Source organism: Ambystoma mexicanum, chromosome 6q (assembly GCF_040938575.1).
Source record: "Ambystoma mexicanum isolate Mex_15411 chromosome 6q, UKY_AmexF1_1, whole genome shotgun sequence".
Classification (NCBI taxonomy): Eukaryota; Metazoa; Chordata; class Amphibia; order Caudata; family Ambystomatidae; genus Ambystoma; species Ambystoma mexicanum.
In genome coordinates, this window is record NC_090937.1 from 284615382 (window position 1) to 284628933 (window position 13552).

General features: G+C 49.0%; 1 protein-coding gene across 2 annotated transcripts in view; it reads right to left on the minus strand.

Moving 5' to 3' along the window:
- FOCAD (focadhesin) overlaps positions 1-13552 on the minus strand; it is a 2926805-nt gene that overhangs the window by 2254997 nt on the left and 658256 nt on the right. The window lies entirely within an intron of this gene.

Here is a 13552-nt window from a genome sequence, read left to right on the forward strand (position 1 = left end):
GACCGGGGCGTCCTCAAAGGTCTTAGAAGACCGCTCGGATTTCTTCTTCTTCTTCTCGCCGGACGGGCTCTTCCCTTCTAGCCAGTTGGCGAGACGTTGATGGCGGTCCTTCATGGTCCGCTCCGACATGTTGCCGCAAAACGCACAGTCCTTCTCCACGTGCGTCTTGTCCTCATGTAGGCAGTAAAGACAAAAGGAGTGTTTGTCTTCTTTAAAGACATTCTGCAGCTGGCATGCAGGGCAGACCCTGAACAGCTTTCCGGGCGTCGAGCTTCCCTTCTCCTGGGCCATGACCGAGATGGGCCTGAGAAACTTCTGGTGTCCTCCAAAAGCATAGCTCGACGAATCTTCACCCTTGAGGGGCTTAGAACAATCCGACACGGGTCCCCGTTGATCGGATGGAGAGTCGGTGGAGCTTGAGGCTCTTTTGACCGAAAAAAACGAAGTTTTTGTGAAAAAATAGCACTAACGCTCGAGAGCAATAGCACGAGGATCCCAACACATGAACGTGCGGTAAAAATCTGAAGATGGCTGCCACAGGCGAGGCTTAGGTAGAGGGCAGTCATTGGCTGTGGTCAGTATGACGCAGAGACTAGTGATTGGTTACTACTACGAAAGACAGATCAGAAACGAAACTGATACTGGTTTTTTCTTTACCGAGGATTCCCAGCCTGACGACGGGGAATATTCATGAGCATGTGAATCCATGCCAGACCCCATGCTGGAGAAATGGGTGCACTTCAAAGATCCACTGACTCACTAGGAGAAGAGTTTTGAGATAATCAGTCAGATCTCCACAAGTGGGAGATAAACACAGAAACCCCATAGTGCAAAACGAAGAAAAGGTTCCAGGGAACCTTGAAGCCAGACTTCAAAATTATCAGGGAGAACCCCAGACTTTGTAGTGGAACGATAGAATTTGAACAAGGACTATCGTCAAAAGTCACATGGGGCAGAGAGTTCCCGGAGCGCTAACAAAGGAGCACTTGGCTGCCATTTTGGAACCTCTGGAATCATAAATAGCATTGTGCCTAGGTATAGCCTGGGTTTGCAGATCTGCAGGTAATAGTAAAACAAGCAACAGAGTGTAGTGAGGAGAAACAGCTACAAGTGGGGAAGCACAAGGCAGAGGTTAACTTGTGTAGTACAGACCAATCCCGAGACACAACAGTGACAGGAATACAGACCCAACCATTAGAACCTGATTTAACCCAATCTTCCAACGCAGTATAAAAACGCTTCCGATAGATCTCAGAGTGCGGCTGTTGATATGAGTGATATGGTAACGTTCCTGAAAAGCAAGCAGAAAGTACAAAGGGGTTTGAGGCAGAAAGAAGAAGCTATCACAGCCTAATGACAAAGGGGCAGCAGTGTAGCCATACCACAAAAGGCCAAAGTGAAAGCTAGTTACAGGACGAAACAGCACTAAACAGAAAAGCCATAGCTGGAGAGAAGCTATGACCAAGGAAGAGTATTTTTAAACCACTTTGATCCAGAGCGTGAGAGTAGATATAAAGAAGAAGAAGAAGAAAACTAGCTGAGAGCTACAGTCCCGATACTAATGGGGCAGAAAAGCTATCAATCAACTAAAAAAGCAGACTAAAAGAGATTTGAGAACTAGATGAAGTCCACAACAATTCTAACCAAAACAACCCATGTCGGGGAGAGCAAACCTGAGAAGAAAGCACCCTAGGTAAAGGGGGTGGTATAGCTTGCCTATCACATTCAACGAAGCAGACACATTATCCTTCCCGACAAAGACATCTGACAGGAGACTATTGTTTTGTCCTTTAAAGCAAAGGCATCTGGCAGGATTCTGTCACTTTGTCCAAGCCACCTAATGCCATCAGCTCAAAAAGCCTCACTCCCCGAGGACACATGGACTGTGCCCTTGCTACACCCCCATATTGGGATATCAGCAAAAGAAGTGTGCAGTTGCACTCCACTGCCTGGAACTATGAGTTCAGATGGTCATTAACCTGGCCTAACACCTGGGCACCTAGGAGCTTGGTGTTTTTGCTGTACAATAGAGATGGACTTAAGACCATAAGTCCTTTGAGAGTAGGTGTAAGTTAGGGAAGGACTGTGGACTCAGGTTCTTTAAATTAAGAGACGCACACACTGTTATTCCAGGACCTTAGATTGGTTTTCTTAGACATTTTCCCTCTTCAGCTACCTATGACCCTGCTGGCCGTCCTCCAACCAATCATTGAAAATCCAGATATGAGCTTTCCCAGAAAGGGAAACCTTGGATCCCAGGAAGAATCTGCTTGAACATGTAGCGAACGGGGTGGCAGGATTCTACTTACACCCTTAGCAACAGGGTAAGCCTTTTAGAAAATCTTCAGTGAGAAAGGCTTATTAAATCTCGTTTCATACGAGATGTATCTCTGGTTCAATGATCAAACCTTCCTATACAAGGAGCTCACTTTTTAACTCCACCATCCCGCTTCTGAAACTAAACCTTCTTAGGAAACATAGCAGTTCATGTGATAACGTTCCATTCCTCCTGTGACAAGACACCCCTACTGGGATTTGGAGGTTGCCCAGCAAGGTGATACTAAAGCCCTTTGGGTCAATTCTGCAAAGCACCCTCCACATATTAGGGGAAAATCACATGAAATACACGGAAGGCAAATTTGCAATGTCAGTAGGGGAAAGAATGAGAGAAAACACTAACAACTCCCAGAATAAGCCACTGTGTAAAAATGAAAACCTGGACTGGATTCAGATAAGGCAACCATGGATACAAGTGAACACTAGAGTTCTCCAGAAAGTGGGCCAACCCACAGAAGGGTATTTTAAACCCCAGGGAAGATACCCCAAAGGATCTCACTACCCTTAACGCCAAACACAGAGTGCACCGCCAACCACTTCCTAAAAGCAAAGGGGAAAACAGATATTGCAGCCTCCCAGATAACTGAACAAAATTATACCATCCAAAAGAAAACAGGAGAAGGCCAAAAGCTGAACCAGGAGGAAGGAATCTTCCAGCCAGAAGCAGAAAGGGAGTGAGAGCTGCAGATAGGAAGCAGACAGCAAGAGGCAGGGCAGACTAGTGGAAACCAAGATGGCTGTTGCATCTCTTTTAGCCTGTGCCTCATTAAGCCCACCTCCAATGGACCCGCAAGAAGGAAGCTACTGCAGCCAAACACAGCAGAGCCCTTCCGAACAACAGCTGCAACCTGTTGCCTTGGGTATCGGGCAACACCCGGTAGGCATAAGCTACTACTGGGGTGCCAGGAGCTAGTACACAGCACGTTGCGAATGTAACCTTGACATGAGAAACAAAAGTAAACTATTGCCAAATACACAAAGGTAATGTCACACAGGTATGTTTGTATGGCACAAGTTGGCCTAGGTAGCTAAAAATTGCTCTTGATAGCTGAAGGTGTCACTGTATCCAGGCTCTGCTATCCTAGAAGGAGGAGCTAAATAGCTCCTAGTTCTCAGGTGTTTCACACCCTGTGTTTGAGAGTTCTGGAGAAGAAGTTAAGTTGAGCCGAGAGGAGGAGGCCGGAGGAACAGAGTGTGATAGAGAACAGGTAACATCTTAGAGGGGCAGGAGGCGGCAGAGAGAAAGCGGATATGTAGTAGTGGTGACGAAGTTGGGGAGAGAGAATCTAGGGGAAGGATTAACAACAAGGGGGTTGGAGGAGGTTGAGCTAAAAGGAGTGAAGAAAGAATTAGCTGGAAGAGAGTAGTTGGAGATGGGAAGAAGAGAAGTAATGGACACGGGATTACCATCTGGAGAGAGGAAGGGTAGATGAGAATTGACGAATGAGGTTGGGAAAGTTCAGCAGGGTTTGGGAACATTGTTGGTGGTTGTGGAACCTAAGGAGGTTGTTTGAGAGTTTAAGAAGGAGGGAGTATTGTCAAACTGTTTGAAGAGTCAAGTAGAGGCTCAGATGGTTGTTGATTGAGGCCAACAAGATGTAGGAGGTTGGAGAACAGAAGAAAGGAGGCATGTGACATCAGGGTGGTTGAAGGAGTTGGAAGAGAAGTGTTGGTGATGGCGCAAAATCAGAAGAAGATGGACTGGGTTACAGTTGCCGACCTGAAGGGGAGGAACCCACAGTAAAAGGAGGTACGTGCTTGTGTTGTGACGACAAGGGGGGTGACTAGCTTAGGCTCCAAGGCACTCGTTAGATAGGGAGGACCCTAGGGTGGGCCTGTCAGTCAGTCACCCGCACTCTGCTACGCCGGGGACACCTTGCTACATCCAGATTAGTAGACCTGAAACCAGGACTCCGCTAGTCAGCACCCCAATTCACAGGGACTACCCCAGAACAGGGTACATACCTCACATTTGTGTACACAACAGGGAAGGACTTCATATGGGATTCAGTACCTCCCCAAGTAAACCAGCAAAGAGAACTTACTAAAGTGGACACTGACTCCAGGGGGAGATCAGCTAAAGAACATGGGAGAGACATTTAAGTTTATATAACACCCGATGGAACCCCATCAGAATTGGTGACAGCTTTGTAGTATATACAACTGCAATTCAATACATTAGTGAAAAAGCAGATCCTGATGGCTTCCTTTTCTCATTAACATCTTTATTGGTGCTGCTCTTTTGCCATTGCTTGAGTGGCAGAATCGCTAACCAATGCATTTCGGACGCTGCGTCCATCATCAGGGCTGATTCTACAAACAATATAGAAACAAAAGAATCTATGTTGTATCCACATATGAAAAAGCTTATAACTGTGCTTGATGTGTCCTAAACAAAAAATGCATACCTTTCAGTTGTATAAAAATGGCTCTGGCCATCACACATAAAAGTATGTACATGCTTAAGGTATGAAAACATGTACATATGTATATGAAAAATACAATTACCCAATAATATCTTAAATAAAAAATACAAAGGTACCTTTAGCTGTGGTTCAAGTGTCTAGGAGCAACAGATGCAAGAAGATTCTGTAATAATGGGAACCAATTAGAGATGTGATTCTCAGTAAAGTAGTTTAATTCAGCAAAAAATGGGTAAGGTTCTGTAAGTACTTTTAATACAGGGCTTACCTTGCCTTATCTGTAAAATACTCCACCAGAAACCAGAGCAGAATATAGTGTACAGACACGGTCTACAGCATTTTGTACTTATTTTCCAAAATGTGCGGGTTAAAACTGTGTACTTGTGATGTCATCATGCCGTGATGACGTCATTAAATCTGTGTCTTAACTGTCATTACTGTGCGGGCATTGATGACATATGCAATAATACAAAAGTAAATAAACGGTGATTGGTTCGACATGGTTCAACTTTCGCTTATTCAAGCAGAACAAAGAGTGACTTGCTAGCCATGTACTACAAAGACAGTGTCAGTGACATACGGTCAAGTGTATCATACATGTAAGAAGTGGCATACAGATAATGCCTCCTTTTAACACGATCCAACTGGTTGCCTTCGACAAAAATGAAATGTGTGTACATTTGTGATGATGTCAGAATTAAATTAACAATTAAGTTACCTTGTATCCACCTCATTTGTTATTTGGATCCGAACCAGTAACATATTCTAAAATAAATGCTTCCTACACTTTATATTCGAGCCTGTTTTGTCCGTTGATCCCGGTGGCCATTCTGATATCCCCTACCCGTGACACAGCTCATAACATTTTTATGGGGGGGGCGTGGCCTGCACGCATGCCGTGAAGACAAGCTCCCGTGGAGCTCCGTCCGAGATCCTGCTAAAAAGAACTATTAATGCCTAATTAGCCCTGCAACATACGATCTAACTGCACAATCCTGCAGGGGAACTAACCCCCACCACTCGACCCGACTCCTGAGCCGAATCGGAAAGGGGAACACAGAAAACGCGGAGTCCAAAGTCGAGCCCCTGGGGACGGCAAGATGGCGCCGCCCGCTGCGAGCAGCGACTGATGCAGCAGCCGACTTGAGGCCCCGCGGAACCCACATCAGCGACCGACTGAACGGACCAACTGATCCCTGGCCCCTCTCGGCACCAGCTGCTGGACGAGCGGGGCGCTGCGAGCCTGGTGCAGCGGACGTGGGAGAAGCCGCAGCTCCTGACAGGCGGGAGCGGACACAGACTGCCCGAGCCCTGCGGCGCGGGGAGGCCCTCGGCCCCGCAAACTAACGTACCCCTACGCACTCTCGCACACCGGCGGGGGAGCCGGGCCACGCAATCCACAGCCTCGCCCAGGCTCCAAACCCAGGGGCAAGCAGCGGAGACAGAGTGAGCATTTAGCCACCTGGATACACCCCAGCAAAAGCGGTGGTGAGTCGGCCTTTTTGACTCCGGCCCACGTCGGGACGCCGGGCCGCACCGCAGACCGCAGCAGCTGAAGACGCTGCAACCGACAAGCATCCCGACTGCTCCGCCGACCACATCCTGGAGAAGAGGACCGACTGCGGCGCACCGAGGGAGAACCGGTGCACGGGTGCGGCCTGCTGAAGACTCGCCCGGCGGGGCGGCGAAGCAAGGGGCACTGTGCCGTGCCTGCGATGCTGACCCGCTTGGGCGCGGGTGAGGCCGGGAGGGACCACAACTGAGGGGCACACAGCGGGAGGCGACGGGTCCCAGCACGACGCAACGCACGGGGCGAAGACCCCTCCAAGACACCTCTTGCGGGGGCACCAGACCTTGCCCTACATGACCTCCTAACACCCGGGAACGGAAGGCCAACCCAATCTGGGCCCCCAGGAGGCTGGACAACGCAGGGGCCCACACTAATAACCATAGCCTGGCAGCACGGCAGCTGCACCAAACAGACCGCTGGGGGGCACAAGAACCATCGACACACCCCCAGGGAGACTACACCAAAAGAGGCTGAGGCCCACCAGCGATTGGAGGCCGGGGGCACCCCCAACTACACACTGGGCCCGACTAACAGGCTGGCACCCCCCCCCCGAGACGAAGCCAGCGGCAGGACCGAAATGAGGTAACCACCACAGCCGGTCGAATCTGCCACTGGGGTACTCCCCACCGGAACAAGCCCCAACGAAGCCAGGACCAGGCCAAGCAAGCAGGAAGACCAGCCTGAGCCACAAATTGACGAGCAGGACAGTGAGGCGAGGCGACCCATATAACCACTGGGGCTGCTAGACACTGGCTGGACACGGAGCCCCGCTCAAGGGGCCCACCAAGCAACGCCGCGAAGGCAGTAAGCCAGAACCACACAACCTGCGGGTCAAGAGCCAGAACAGGACACAGGAGGGACCCTGGGAGGGAGATGTCACCCCCTAAGAGCAAACTGAAACTGGTCACAATGGACTCATTTACGACGGCTAAACCCCAGAGGCAACCTCAACAGGACCAAGAAACTACGGGGGAACCCTCCCAGAAGGAAGAAGACCTCAAACACGCGCAGGTCCTACAGGCAATATCTGCCCTCCGCACATCGGTGGAGGGGAAGATAGAGGAGGTGAAATCGGATATACAGCTCATGCGTCAGGATGCCCGCAACCTCACGGAGAGGGTCACTGCGGCGGAAAACACACTACAAGACACTGTGGAGAACACCCAAGAACTGAAAACGAAAGTCCAGGAGCTTGAGCAGAAGGTGGTAAGGCTGGAGGCACGATCCGAGGAGGCCGAGGGCCGAGCCCGCCGAAATAATATTCGCATACTAGGGGTTCCCGAGGACATGGAGGGCCCGGACCCGACCGACTTCGTCGAGACGCTACTGCTGCAGGAGATAGGCCCAGGGAAGCTCTCCCAAGGGTTCTCAGTGGAAAGAGCCCACAGATCCCTTCAAAAACGCCCACCGCCAGGCTCACACCCACGACCAATTATAGCTAAAATTCTGAATTTCCGCGACCGTGAAACCATACTACGATACTCAAGAGAAGGAGGAGAAATCAAACGGAAGGACGCAACGATAGTCATATATCCGGACTACACACCCACTGTGCAACGAGCAAGGAACTCCTTCATCCCAATAAAAGCGCAATTACGGAAACACAACCTAAAGTATATGCTGCTCTATCCGTCACGCCTCAAGGTCCTCTACAAAGGAAGAGCAACATTCCTGGAGACACCGGCTGCAGCAAACCTATAGCTGGAACATAACAACCTGGCCGAAGGTAAGGACGACCCATTGAAATCAGATACGGGATGACAACACACCCACCGTCACAATGGAAAAAGGTGAGGCCCCCTCATACAAGGCCAACAAAGCAGACAATGAGATCCCAGCGGAACACCACTAAGTAGATTGCAGAATCAGACGGAAACTCGGAGGACCACACGAGCACGGAAAAACGACCCACCCCCACGGAAACTGTGTAGGCAATTCACCTACACGCACCCTGATCCGGAAGGCCAGGAGTGGCCTGGAAGGCTCGGGACCCCCCGATGCGTTGCAACTTGGAAGCAACTGCTGGGGGCAGTTTTAAGTTACACGGTTTGCTGTTCCCATTCAAAAGAATGGAAGTTACTACTGTTGGTAAGTCTCCAAGAATGAACAGAGGGGGGAGAGAAGCTGAACTGAGGGAGGAGGAAACTTGCTTCTTGTCCCACACAGGGGAGGGGCCACTAACGCCTGTAACATGCACACGAACACCAAAAAGAGAGGAGCAGAACGGACACTGTACACACTTTGAACCACCATGACCACAACAGCAGTTAAAATACTGACATGGAATGTGCGAGGTCTGGGGACATACATTCGCAGAAACAGAATTAAGACCTACCTGAATAGAAAAGGGGTGATGATAGCGCTACTACAGGAGACTCACTGCACGACAGACTCACTGGCCAAACTCCAAACGCACTGGGGGGGGCAGGGTTTTGGTACTGCATACTCCAAATATGCCAGGGGAGTGTATACCTGGATACACCCACAGCTCCCTTTCCACCTGAGAAAATCAGAGGTTGACCCGGAGGGTAGATTTGTGATACTATGGGGACACATAGAGCAGACAGAAATATGCATAATGAACTCCTGTTTTCCCAACAGCAATATACCGGCCCACCTGGACTCACTATACCCCAAAATCGTGCAACACAGAGATAGCCTACTCCTCTGGGGAGGCGACTTCAACTCTGTATGCGATCCGGCAATAGACAGATCCATCCCCCACCCGAAGGGCCCATCAGCAGCGACAATGGCACTGACTGCAATGACAGATAGGCTGGACCTGGCAGATGTATGGCGTGAAACACACCCAACGCAGAGAGGATACTCATACTATTCATCCCCGCACAAACTATACACAAGACTGGACCACATCCTCATAGGCAGAGAACACCTACCCCAGGTGGAAGGCGCGCAGTATTTAGGAAGAACCATATCTGACCATTCCCCACTCATGGTGACATGGAACCACAATGGCCCCAGACCCCTGATCCCCATGTGGAAAATGCCAACGGAAGCACTTAAAGACCCAGGCTTTAGGGAGGAGCTACAAGACTCCATAGATAGCTACATAGACAACAATGTAGGAAGTGTGGAACACAGCAGCACGGTATGGGATGCCCTGAAAACAGTGATAAGGGGGGAAATCATTGCAAAGGCCGGGGGAATCAGGAGACAGCTCGGGAAAGAATTAGACCAGCTGGAAAAAAAGATAGAAAGGCTAGAGGCAGCCCCCATAGGCGACCAGAACAGGGAAACGGAACTTCGGAAACTCAGGGGAGAAAATGACTCCGCGTGGAATAGGCTGGAAAAGCTCGACCACGTGGCCAAAACGAACAGGGTACACACAGAAGCGGACAGACCGGGCAGGCTGTTGGCCTGGCTATGCAGAAGGGAACACCCTAGATACTCCACTACCACGCTGCAGGATGAGGAAGGGAATACACCATACGCAGCAGGACATAAACAACACCTTCAAACGCTTCTACACAAAACTCTACTCACATGAGGAACAGGTCCCTCCAGAACAGATTTCAGACACCCTTGATGAGATAGGACTCCATAAGATACCACCCGAACAAGCCTTGATGTTAGATGCTGAAATCACGCCTGACGATATTACAGAAGCTATCCGGTCACTGGCAACGTGCAAGGCACCTGGCACTGACGGCCTGCCCCCGGAGTTCTATAAAGCATATGAACCCTCCCTCACACCCCTGTTACATGAGGTATTCCAGGAAGCATATGAGAGGGGAGTGCTGCCCGAAAGCATGAGGGAAACGCTGGTGGTCCCGGTCCTTAAACCGGACAAACCGGCGGATCTGTGCGATTCCTGCCGCCCGCTAGCAATGCTAAATTACGATGCGAAAATGTTAACAATACTAGCCAAGCGACTGACCAGAATAATAGGGGACATAATACACAGCGACCAGTGCGGCTTTATACCGGGCCGGAATACATCAATAAACCTGCGTAGACTACAACACATTATGGCCCAAACCAATGAAGACAGGAGCCTATATGCACTAATGTCCTTAGATGCCATAAAGGCGTTCGACTCCATCTATTGGGAGTGGCTGGTGGCAGTACTTAGAGAATTCGGCTTTGGACCCGGGTTCATCAGATGGGTTCGGATATTGTACACCGGACCAAGAGCTAGAGTGAAGTCAGGGAAACACATATCAGAAGCCTGGGACATACAAAGAGGGACCAGGCAGGGCTGTCCACTATCCCCAATGCTGTACATACTAGGGCTGGAACCCATAGCGATCTATTTTAGGAAGCAGTTTTTTGACACTGGCATAAGACTAGGAGGGGTAGACCACATCATTTCGCTCTATGCGGATGATGTCCTTATATATGTCAGAGATCCACACCTCAACGTACCAGTCATGCTGGAGGTCCTGGACAACTACTCCAGAGTATCTGGGATCCAATTCAATAAGTCGAAGTCCTGCATGTTCCCCCTGGCGGCCCTAAAACATGTTGAGACTGAGGCACTCCCGAAGGTAGGGATAAAATGGCAAACCACCAAATTCAGATACCTAGGAGTCCAGATAATGCACACTCCCACGCTGATGCACGAACACAACACAAAGACGGCACTCCTGACCCTACGCAAGTCCATGAACTTCTGGTCGCGACTCCCCCTGTCGATGATGGGAAGGGCCTCCATAGTTAAGATGATTGTTTTACCGCGATTCCTGTATGGGTTCCAAAATGTACACTACTATATCAAAAAACCCTTCTTCCGACTACTGGAGACGCTGATAAAGGAGTTCATATGGGGAGAAAATAGGCACAAAATAGCACTGTCAATACTAACCCTGCCATACGCCAGGGGTGGCATTCAGCTCCCTAACTTAGAAAAATACTACCTAGCAGCACAACTCAGCTTTATAACTAAATGGCTCTCAGACGAACCCACTGAAGAAAACCTCTTACTACAGACTACGAGCCTCCCCCATCACCTGAAAGAACTGGTATGGACACCATCGAAACTGATGGGAGAAACACCGCACATAGTCACCCTGGGGAGGGAGATCTGGCGCAGAGTGAGGACACTCGCCCATACTCAGAGGGCCTACTCACCAGAGATCCCACTGATCGCAGACCTATACACAGCAGCCACAGACCTGAAACAAATTAGATCATGGGAAAGGGAAGGGATCTACACCTGGGGAGACCTATACGAGGAAGGCACATTCAAGGAATTTGTCATGCTGCGGGACAGAGAGGGCATACACCCGGGACAGTTTCTCTGGTACCAGAAGATCCGCGCCATGGCACGAAGCAAGTGGGAAACATGGCCTGAAGAACCGGACACAGACCCCCTATTAACACTACTATACAACATGGGGGAGGGCTGCAGACCAATATCCCAAATATATAGGCAATTGAGCGACACACCTAACCCCCGAAGCATGGACATGAAAAGGAAATGGGAAATAGATATAGGCAGGGAAATGACAGAGGGGGAGTGGAACCGGGCGCTCACATTCCCCAAGGAGGTGTCGAGAAACCACTGGTTCAGGCAAATACAGATGAATGTGCTGCACCGAACCTACCTAACCCCGAAACGGATAGCCAAATTTAGCAAGCAAACGCAGTCAAACTGTACCTGGTGCAACAAGGAGGAAGCAGACCTAATCCACATGATGTGGGAATGCCCCAAAACGAAGACACTTTGGGGAAAGGTGAAACAAACATGCGAGAAAGCAGGTATGACCAAATACAAATGGACGCCGGAGGAGTGCTTGCTGGGAACCTACCCCAGACTGGCCAAGATAAAGCACACAGTCAGACTTATGGACATAACGTGCATATTAACCAAACGAACCATAGCCATGTCCTGGAAAAAAACGGCCGGACCACAATATAAAGCATGGCATGGAGAAATGGAACGATGGCTCCTGGCTGAGACCAGGGCCTGGGAAGAAAGCGTGGCCAGATCAACCGACGAGTCCAGCAGAGCCTTGGAAGCATGGAAAGAGCTCACTACACATGTTTCTCCCCTCCGACGACAAGCCCCCCTGAGCCAACGGCTCAGAACGATTATGCCTACAAGACATACAGGAAGACCAGATGAGAGCCAATGAGAGATGCTACGGGCCTCTGGGAAGCATCCCCCCACACCCTGCAAACAACATGAATGCCCCCTCCCAAACACCCCTATCCCCCAGGGACGAGACAAGCTGATCCACATGAACACTATAAGGAGACAGTTGTTACTGTTTGTTAAAGTTAAAATTAAAATGTATTTTGATTGTACAAGAATAAGGCACAACATGGAAGTATGTAACAGATGCTATTGAAAATGCCAATAAACAAATTTTAAAATAAAATAACATTTTTATGCATTTGTTAACATACTGCAGGAGATGGTTCTCCAAATCTAAGCAATTACAAAGTATGCAGCAGCCATAATTTTAAAAAGTCTGCTTGCTTGCAGACCTCTTGATGTTTGCATGCATTGATAGTACAATCAAAATTGTTTATATTACTAAAATACACAGAATGGTGAAACTTTATTGTATATTGTCATCCAATACTCAAGAACCACTCTTTCGTTTCTCACCCTAAATGACAACCATTTCCTGCTTTATTGCCTTTTGACTGCCACTGATATGCCAGCAAAACATCACATTGTGAAGCGACACCCAGGTTGCATGTGCACGCTACAAATACCTAATAAATATGAGCAGAGGGCCTGTAGAGGAGAGTTTGAAGGCTTTGGACATGTTCACTGATGGTGGAATACTAGAAAAGCTTTTCCTGCCAGACATATGCTCAAAATACCTGTGTCACAAAACAGGCATGCACACATACAGCCAACAAGCCAAAACAACTGCACCTCTTCCATACAATGGCACACTTCTTGGAACAGGGCAATTCAAGCATGAAAATAGCAAGCATTGTGTGCATGTCAATTCACTAAGTTACATCGCAGGAGCCCTTGCCAGAGCTCTGACTCTGCTTCCAAACTGCTTAAAACGGTTTACTTTACTGTAATGAAAATGCAAATACACTTGACAGACTATGTGAAAAAACACAACCGTCTGTGATCGAGTGGCCTTCAAGTAAGTTGAAAACTAAAATATCTATGGTGGCCACACATGTTTACTACAGCCAAAAGACCACATGGAGTACAATGTATTTTTTGTTGCACATTTCTTACATAAAACTAAAAAAATAATTGCCAACAAAATTGGAAGTAAATTAC